This window comes from Homarus americanus, unplaced genomic scaffold, assembly GCF_018991925.1.
Source record: "Homarus americanus isolate GMGI-L3 unplaced genomic scaffold, GMGI_Hamer_2.0 scaffold46386, whole genome shotgun sequence".
In the NCBI taxonomy this organism is placed as follows: domain Eukaryota; kingdom Metazoa; phylum Arthropoda; class Malacostraca; order Decapoda; family Nephropidae; genus Homarus; species Homarus americanus.
Window position 1 is genome coordinate 39,735 of NW_024715175.1, and position 10,266 is coordinate 50,000.

General features: G+C 40.9%; 1 long non-coding RNA gene across 2 annotated transcripts; it reads right to left on the minus strand.

Annotated features, from left to right (window-relative positions):
• Positions 1 to 714: 714 nt before the first annotated feature.
• LOC121854648 lies at positions 715 to 2,973 on the minus strand. Of its 2 annotated transcripts, none has more exons than XR_006086615.1 (3): positions 2,742 to 2,973; positions 2,448 to 2,602; positions 715 to 1,681 (listed from the first exon to the last, which is right to left on the minus strand). It is a non-coding gene; the product is annotated as an uncharacterized LOC121854648 (long non-coding RNA). The 2 variants fall into 2 exon arrangements; XR_006086612.1 differs by having other exon boundaries at positions 1,642 to 1,681; positions 2,458 to 2,602; positions 2,742 to 2,972.
• Between the last annotated feature and the right edge of the window lie 7,293 nt (positions 2,974 to 10,266).

A 10,266-nucleotide genomic window follows, 5' to 3' on the forward strand; every position in this document is an offset into this window, starting at 1 on the left:
CAAACAATCTTGGTGACACTACATATCCTACTATAATCTTACTTTCATCAGCAACAACAACTCCTCTCCCTCACATACAGTACACTGCCTATAGACAACAATCAGTATTTATCTAATACATTTTCTAACGTTCCTACATTACTTTTCTAACGACTCTATCCGGGTCCTTAAATATCACAAAAACATTATCGATTTCATTAGATAATTTTACATACAAATTCTATGCTCCTTAATTTAAAAAGTGACCCACAATCTCTTCCAAGTCTGGTTCCAAACTCTTCTTCCACTAATACACTTTTCCTACCTTATATCTCAAAATCTTCCCTCTGTCATTCTATTGATTCTTTATTAAACATAATCAATACACTTTTGTTATTCTATTAAAAACAAGATTTATAACATCCCTATTCTGTATTTTTCTAGGTAAATAGACAGTTTCAATATGATTACTAAAGACATCCCATCTAACCGTTTCCTCTCGTTTAAGTTTTCTTTTATCACATTGAATCTTTATTTCTCTCAGTGTTAAACAGGATAACTCTGCCTCTCAGCTGTTACATTTACCAACTTCTAATAATAAAACATTTATCTCCCTCTACCCTCGTCGTTTTTTCATATTGTATCCATGCTACCGATCGTATAAAGAATTAAACACATCAGTACATAAAATCAATTTCTTTTCCAATTCCCAAAAATAGATAATATATTCACCTCCATCATTGCTGTAAGTTATCATCTGCTTCAATTCATTTAGCAGGACAGTAATGTAAAAAAAAAAAAAATCACAAAAATAATAAAACAAGGCAGGTGACCTCAAGACTGGCTGAGCTGTAGTTCATTAATGATGTTTAGAGATTTATTGAAAGTTTTAAGAGTAATTCTTCAGTAGAGGAATTCACTGGAGGACGACGTGAGAGAATCGTTACTGGAGGCTACGCTTTGTTTGGAGGGGGACCCCGGGGAGGCTTTGGCTTGGCTGACGTCTTCGCTGGAGGCCGAGGCTTTGGTGCTCGACTTCAGGATGGTGTTGTAACTGGCGTGACTCGTCATGTCGTCTTGAGAGGCAGACTTGGAGAGGTTACCTGTGCTCATAGATATACTTCTCTGGATTTTTGACGAGGGAGGAGAAGGCTTGGATTTCTTTGGGTTAGTCAGAGTGCCGGTTCGTGTGAAGGGCGTTCGTGGAGGAGGGGGGAGTTGGAGAGTCCTCCTATTTTCCCTCTGCCTTACTGGTTGGCACGGTCTTTTGGCGCTGAAGAGAAGAGGCGGTCCAGTTTCCCCCAGAGCTGAAGGTTCGTACTCTGGCCGTGACCGACGACTGCTTGGAGTCGCCGCTCTCCCAACTTCCGCCGGTATTTTTGGCACTCGTCATTTGTTGAGTGTCGAAACTTTTGAATATCTTATCATTTTCCTCTAATGCCTGTGCCAATTTGGCATGCAGTTCATGTCCTACATTAGAATTATTTGATCTCGGTAGCAACTGACGATTGTCTACGGAGGCACTTGAGGTAGGCGGACTACCGTAGGCAGTCCTGGGAGGAACTTCGAAGCGCCTCTGCAGAGATGCGACCTTCCCCGCAACATTGGCACGCTTGGCCATCGTCTCTGAGCTGACGTGCACCTCGCCGATGTCGTGGTCCTTCTCCCCGACCTCCAGTTCGCTGTTGTCCTCGCACACCATCTGTAACGATAAACCAATTTAGCTCATTTTTGTACTAAAAATTATATCTTAAAGTAAATACCTCCTACATCACTGTTTGTGATATACATTCAGAAGGAAATAAATAACAGCAAATACTTTAAGTAAAAACAAACATTTGCTGGTACGGCAGTAGTGAGTGTATCATGGGTTTGAGTCCTGGCTGAGACACACATGAGAAGGGTGTTATCCAGTGACACTCCCAAATATTACAGATTTCTTCCTGTACGAACACCTAACACTAGTGTTCACAGCAAATTAAAAAAGAACAGACCAACTGGCCCAGCAGCTAATAAACTTTTAAGTGGTGGAATGATAAATTAATAAATTAACAATATTCTTTTACTACAGGAGAAATCACAATAAAACTCAACCATTTTAACCCATTGAGTAACACATTTCTCCAACCTGAAAACACTGTCTGACATTACCCATAATAAAACACCTAGAGTGATACTCCTCCTTAAAGAGATAAACAACCTGAGAGTCATACATAACACCAGGAAATGTGATTTTAAATGGCCTCCCTGTTTTCCTAAGTACCGTATTGTGTCGTATAATACTGTACAGTATTTATTATAAACCCATAACTAATTATTACACAGTGCGGTAATCTTCTTACACTGTACGGTAAATCAATATCATCTATGAACAGAAACAAATTCATTTAGTTCAGACAAACACTTCCACAGTACACTTACAGTAATACAGTATTGCATTTAATTGTAGAAAATTAGATGAACCTCACAACAAATCACCCTACTGATTCCTTCTTTGGCTCCGTATAATGTCGAACGACCTGTTGTCCTTCTCGTCCGAGGGTGGAGGAGGCGGCGGGATAATAAACGCAGAGATGTCGTACTCGTTCCCCATCTTACGGTTCTCCGCGCACGTCTGAAGGTTCTGTAAACGGCATCGTATATACAGAACAATTCTCTATTTGTAAACAAGGGAATATCTTGGAGTTTCATGTACTGTATAGTCATCAAAATGGATAAAAACAGCAGCATTATAATGAATGTATAATCACTACACTACTTACCACACCTCCTTCAGGTGGTGGAGGAATGGTAAGGTTTGCAATGAAGGAATCTAGATCTTCGCCCTCCTCTAAGTGAATGCCGAGCTGGCGTAGGGCGGCCAAGGTGAATCTTGGATCCCTCGCTCCTCCGTTGCCACCCAAGCTTTTGTTGACTACCGCTCCTCCGGTCAGTGGGGAGAAGACGGAGTCACTGAAGACGATGCTGATATTAAGGCTGCTCGGGGAGGTGCTGTCCTCCGTGTCACTTGCTCCTGCTGGACACGTGTAAGACGAAGCTCAAGACCCAATGCTGGTTTTTTTGACAGTTACTTATCGTTATTTTACCTTATCCTTCACGTACACTTTTATTTATACAGAACACGTCCTTGATTTTAATGTATACAAGTTTGTTACCTTACAACCTGAGTTATAAATTTTTTATATCTGGTATGAATTCTACCACTGAAAAAATCCCAAATTAATGAGTCAAAATAAGTCTCTAAGTTAATATGTCAGTGTACGATAGATTGATTATTAAATGGCTATACTATAATAAACCAAATCTGGATCATTGGGACATTACAGTATAATCTAAATGGGAAAAGCATACGAGTGAACTGCAACTAATTGCAGGTGAAAGGAGCTCGTCCATGCCTGATATACTATGTTAGTGGGCAACTAAGTTAAGGTGTGCATGTGTTAGTTATATATGAAGGCAACATGCGAGGCTCTGGTGCTTCGGGCGACAAATAATATCATTTCTGTCATCTCGGTTGAAGCTCTTCAATGTGCGAGTGGTGTTAGTCGATGGTTAACTTAGCCGAGAAGAAATACCTGATTGGTGGTGTGTTAGTAGGTACACAATCTCCTCTCCTTTAGCCGATTGTCCGAATTAACCGATTTAGGGGTTAATATTGCATTATACAGCTATGTGTATGTTTATTTGAGTGATTGTTTAATTCAACTGTCTTTATGGTTGGTAAAACTTGTCAAGTCTGTCAGTCTGAATGGCATGTGTGAGGCCTTGTGTTTGTACAACCCCTAAATATATAAATATATAATGTTATGATAATTATCAGAAACACATAGGCATAACGAGGTTTATTACAAAGTGATGAAAGGGATACTGTACAGTGGCTAGTCCACAAAACATGTAGCCATGTGATTAACGGCAGCAGAGGGACGAAAACAAAAAATGGCAATAATTGCCTTATTTGTGATTAACGGCAGCAGAGGGACGAAAACAAAAAATGGCAACAATTGCCTTATATGTGAATAATGGCAGCAGTGGGGCGAAATAAAAAAATGGCAACAATTGCCTTATATATGATTAATGGCAGCAGAGGGGCGAAAACAAAAAATGGCAACAATTGCCTTATATGTGATTAATGGCAGCAGAGGGACGAAAACAAAAAATGGCAACAATTGCCTTAAATGTGATTAATGGCAGCAGTGGGGCGAAACCAAAAGTAAGCTACTTATTGTGAAATGTAAAGCAGTGTGACTGAAAACAATAGCCACCTGGTACGCCTGTACGATTAACGGCAGCAGAGGGACGAAAACAAAAAATGGCAACAATTGCCTTACATGTGAGTAACGGCAGCAGTGTGGCGAAAACGAAAAATGGCAACAATCACTTCACGGAAGATTAACAGCAGCAGAGTGGCGAAAACGAAAAATGGCAACAATTGCCTTGCATGTGATTAAAGATTCAGATTTGCCCCCGAGGGGGTTAATTTACTGGGCACCCCCTTACATCCTGTGCAAGGTGAAGCGTAGAAGCGTTTACAGCGCCCATCTGGGAAGTATGCAAAGTTCATACTTGCCTTTATGACTCGTACATTAAGGGCGTAAAAGCCTGAAGGGTCATAGGTTTTGTCAAGTTACATAAAGTGAGAGAATGATGAGTGTGTGGGGATAAAGTTTCCGGTACATTTCATCTGTTTATAGCAAATCGTGGCAGGTCCCTAATAATGTCAAGTGACAGGCCTCTGACTAGGACATGTGATTAACGGCAGCAGAGGGGCGAAAACGAAAAATGGCAACAATTGCCTTACATGTGATTAATAGCAGCAGTGTGGCAAAAACGAAAATGGCAACAATTGCCTTACATGTGATTAACGGCAGCAGTGTGGCGAAAACGAAAAATGGCAACAATTGCCTTACATGTGATTAATAGCAGTAGTGTGGCGAAAACGAAAAATGGCAACAATTGCCTTGCATTAAGGAAAACAAGACCACATAGGAGGGAGGGTGTATGTCCAGCATCAGGGTGAACAAGACGACACAGGAGGGAGGGTGTAGGTCCAGCAACAGTGTGAACAAGACCACACAGGAGGTAGGGAGGGTAGGTCCAGCATCAGGTGAACAAGACCACACAGAAGGGAGGGTGTAGGTCCATCAGGGGTGAACAAGACGACACAGGAGGGAGGTGTAGGTCTAGCATCAAGGTGACAAGCACTACACAGGAGGGGAGAGGGTGTAGGTCCAGCATCAGGGGTGAACCAGACCACACAGAAGGGAGGGTATAGGTCCAGCATCAGGGTGAACAACACGACACAGGAGGGAGGGTGTAGGTCCAACATCAGGGTGAACAAGACCACACAGGAGTGTGGGATGTTATAGGTCCAGCATCAGGGTGAACAAGACCACACAGGAGGGTGTAGGTCTAGCATGAGGGTGAACCAGACCACACAGAAGGGAGGGTGTAGGTCCAGCATCAGGGTGAACAAGACCACACAGGAGGGAGGGTGTAGGTCCAGGATGGGGGAAAACGCCGAATTTTCATTGTTATATTATAGTGGACACTGTTGTAGTTTGTGGTAGCTTGTTCAACCCATGTTATACTGCTTCCCCATTATACTTATGTTTTCAATTCCACTGTAATTTATGTATCTACTTATAATAAAATTAAAAATAAATAAATAAATAAAATAAATAAATATTGAAGTGAAAACCGTGATACACATTTTGAGATGTTCTTATTACTACCATGCTATTGTGCTATTCAAGATGTTACTAAATGTTACATAATACTTACTTGAGATAAATGTATAGTATATATCAGGTGCCTACAGGAGAGCTCAGGTTCTCAACTGGCTCAGCCATGTTAATATTGTTATTATTATCCACTCTGTATCTGTGTATTTATGGCTAAATAAACGGTTTTAATTCAATTAAATTAAATTCAATTTAACATTTGTGGGTATGAAGAACAGACCTAACCAACCAAACCAAACAAACCAACCTAACCTTCCCGGTATATTAAACAGAAAGAACTTACTATGACATGGTGAAATTTGAGGCATTTTCTGGACGTGAGATGATACGGCCGCATCAGCTCTATGCAGCCCTGGCGGGTTGGTCCTATATCGTAACTAGCAAGTCTACGTTGCGATGGCCAACCACAAGGAACCAGGGATTAACACCGTAGACCACTAACGTCAAACCAGCTCAACACTACCAGCAGTAGTCCTTAATACAATTCGTCGTCCACACCCCGGAAGAGGAACACCGTAAGTCTGGCAGGCTGCCAAGCAGACACACTTGAGACTCAGTACCTCGGTCTCATAGTCAGATGGGAAACTGGTTCTGAAACGGTGCTCACTGAGGTCGAGTAGCTTCGTGAAGCAGTTTCTTCTCTTGGTGTCAAGTTGGAGCAAGTGATGGTTATGGTGGTAGAGTGATGGGGGGGGGAGAGGGGCAGAGTCGTCACACTGTGCATAAACAGAGTTTTTAGGATAATTTATTTTCATAGAAAGTTAGGGTTTTGGTTCATACATAACATTTTTGATGGGTTGAAGACCCGGGATTTGTTATCTTAAAACATGGGAATATTTACCAACTGCCATATTATTTGTAATTTTGTTCTGTTTCATGGTACAAATATTAATAATTAGATATACGTACTTGTGTTTATCTAATATATGAGAAGGCTTATTACATACATGATGCTGATGTTCAGCATCTCTGAGGTCTCGTCATTATCTCTCCAAAGCTAAATAGACGGTAAACAGGAGCACTATAGGCAGGCACAGTCAGAATGATCGGTGGCAAATTCAGTAATAATAGAAACTTGACCTTGTTCTGTTGCCAGGTCTAAATTGGAGTCATGTCTGTTGCATGGGTCATCTTGCCTAAGAAATTTGACTGCAGTCCAGGAAATTTCTACCGATGGCAAATTAGTGGCTTAGATGACACATCTCCACTACCTTAAACATTTGTTCAACCACACCTGGAAATTAGCAAACAAAATTGAAGTCTCGAAATATTCCGGGTAAAAATTCGAAACCACAGACGTCCAAGACCGAAACTGAGACCGACACCTGAAAAACTGGCTTTGAGACCAAGACCGGTCTGGAGACCACAGATCAAGTCTTTTTGAAATTACTGTACTTTCTACACTCAATGATCCATGTCATCTTATCAGGTCATATAACCATCAGTATCAGCTTTAACTTGTAAGTAAAATTGTCAGCAAAACATGGCCTACTCACATCATCATCATCATTATCATCACCACCATTATCATCATCGTCATCGTCATCATCGTCATCGTCATCATCATCATCTAATCACAACAATATCATGTCACATCACCACCAGATTATACCAGCATCATTTCACCATCACTCCAACACAGCAACTTCCCTCGTCTGGTCATACCAACACTATCAGCTTACCTGGACTCATGACCTTTAACACCTAGAGGGAGGTCATTAGCCTTACGGGCGATTAACTGCGGCAGGGGGGCGATAAGAAGGAGTGGCAGCAATCGCCTTACCGGCGATTAATGGCGGCAGGGGACGATAAGAAGGAGTGGCAGCAATCGCCTTATGGGCGATTAACGGCGGCAGGGGGGCGATAAGAAGCAGTGGCACCAATCGCCTTAAGGGCGATTAACGGCGGCAGGGGCGATAAGGGAGGAGGGCAGCAACGCCTTGGCGAGGCGGCAGGGGACGATATCGCCTTATGGGCGATTAACGGCGGCAGGGGGGCGATAAGAAGCAGTGGCACCAATCGCCTTACGGGCGATTAACGGCGGCAGGAGGGCGATAACAAGGAGTAGCAGCAATTGCCTTACGGGCGATTAACGGCGGCAGGGGGTCGATAAGGAGTGGCAACAAGACACGCGGCACGAGTACATAGAGAAATTTTACTGAGGGAAAATCAATGAAGGCGGGAGTGTGAGCCTCTAGCATGGTGGACCTTCTGGCTGAGGAAATACTCCCTGACTCTGTGATTTACGTCATTTACAAGTGTCATAATATTCACAGCTGATTCACTTGACTTACCGCCACTGTTTACTGTAGGTCATGACTGTAGGGTTCATGTAGAACACCGAGTTACTGAATCTGGTTTAGGGTGATCGCGTTAGAGGTCAGATCAACGTTTAAACCTGATTTCCAGTTGTGAACAAGTTAACAATAATTTGATCTCTCGTTAATTAAGCCAATCAAGGGTCAGTGTTATACGTGTTATTTTTACTCATAGCCAATAACGTCGAAGCTTGCAACACCATTATAAAACGGGTGACTGAGCCTTATGAACATAACTGTTAAGCAAGTAACTGGCCATTTATTGACACTACATGACGAAACAAATGGATAAACAACGATAACGAGTTTCTCCTGACGATGAACTAACACACCCGAGGCCCCTGGGATGAGACAACGGGTAAGAGTGACGACAGGTGAAGGATACCAGAACCAATGTGGCTTGTGGCTGACCTCTTATGGATTAACCTTCATGACGATGTTATTACACAGTCATATACTAGACACTTAGGCAGAAGGTGTAGTGCGGTCAATGATTTTGTAATAAGAAGTGTAGAACAAAAAAAATTTCTTTCGCCGGGTTTTTGTTATCACTTATTGAGTCATACTGTTAACCTTATTTTAAATAGAGACAGACAGACAGACAGACAGATATATCAAAATGAAGAAATAAAACCATAAAAAGTTAACAAGCAGCAAAAAAAATAATAATAACAATTACCACAACTTTTATACACCTTTACTTTATTGACTTACCTATATAATAACAGCCCTGGGACCTTGGTGGCTACTCGAGCGGACCTCTTCACGCAGTCTTCCATGATTATGACTCTCTCCTATAAAGAAAAAAGGATCGTTAATTTCTTCATCTATCTCTTCTCGTCCTCCCCCTTCTCTCCTTCCTCCATCTCCCTCTCCTCCTTCTCCTTCCCCTTCTTCTCTCTCTTTCTCTCTCTATCAAAACATTCTTATCAAACTCCAAGACGTTCTGTACATGTCTTTCATCTAAGTCTTCCATGGCAAACTCTTTTCCTTCTTGGCTTTTAAAAGTATTTTCTCGACTTTGTGTATAAGTCTGTAACTCCTCTTGACATATGGGATTCAACCCTTCATAATTTCACTTCTTTTGCATCCGAACTGACTTTTCGAATCCAATCCCTCATAACCTCTCTTCTTTTGAATCTCAACTGACTTTTACTGTGTGTATATGAGCGGTGTTGGAGAGCAAATTAAAAAGCGAGGTATTGAGAAGAATAAGATAATGATGAAATGACAATAATAATAATATAATAATGATAATAAGAATAAAGCTAATAATAATAACAATAATAACAGCAGCACTACTATCCCTAACCACTGCTGTTAATGTTTTAAATACTCCTAATGTAAAAAAAACACTAATAATATAAAAAGATATAACAACAAATTGCAGAATCACGACAATTTTGAAGGCATACGATTGATGGAATAAAGTGAGGCCATTATCAGGAGAGATTCTAATTGGTCGAAGCTTATTATAGCATTGTCAAGAGTTATATATATATACAGTACATGCGTTGTTACCCCCCCCCCCTCTTTCTCTCTCTCTCTACGTCCTAGAGCAAATGGAGAAAGCTCTGTATAACACCTCGCTATTTGAATTATCTTTTTTTTTCCCTCAGTAAAACGCGCCAACACAAGCATGCGTCATGATGAAACACTACATCACACAACTACGTTTTAATCTTAATTCCACCCACTTCCTAATACGCCTGATAGTCACTTTGTATGCACACACGTTAAGGAAATCTCTCCACCATGTTCTGTATTCATGAATGCTGTAAGATAATTTCAACTCAATCCTGGCAGCACGGTTCTGGGCGGGGGGGGGGATAAGTTACCAGACGTGTGATGATAAAAGATGAAAATGCCTTTGTTATTCTTATCAGCTATCGCATAGACCTTCTTTCTTATTCACTATCACACAAGGTAGAATGATAGACAATTTGATAGTAAGAGGAAAATAATTTTATAAAATAATTCATGATTTTCCCCTTACGCATGATGACTTAACCCTTTGATTACAATGACTTAACCCTTTGAATTCGATGACTTAGTTGTTGAGTAGGATGACAGTGCACTAAAGGGGTAAATGAGTCATCAGGCTCAAGGTGTTAAAATATTATAAATAAAATAAATAAGAATGATAGTAAAATAGTAAAAATATCCGAGGAAATTTAATAAAAAGAAAATATCCAATTGAAATAAATATTCAAGTATAAGTAAGTCTA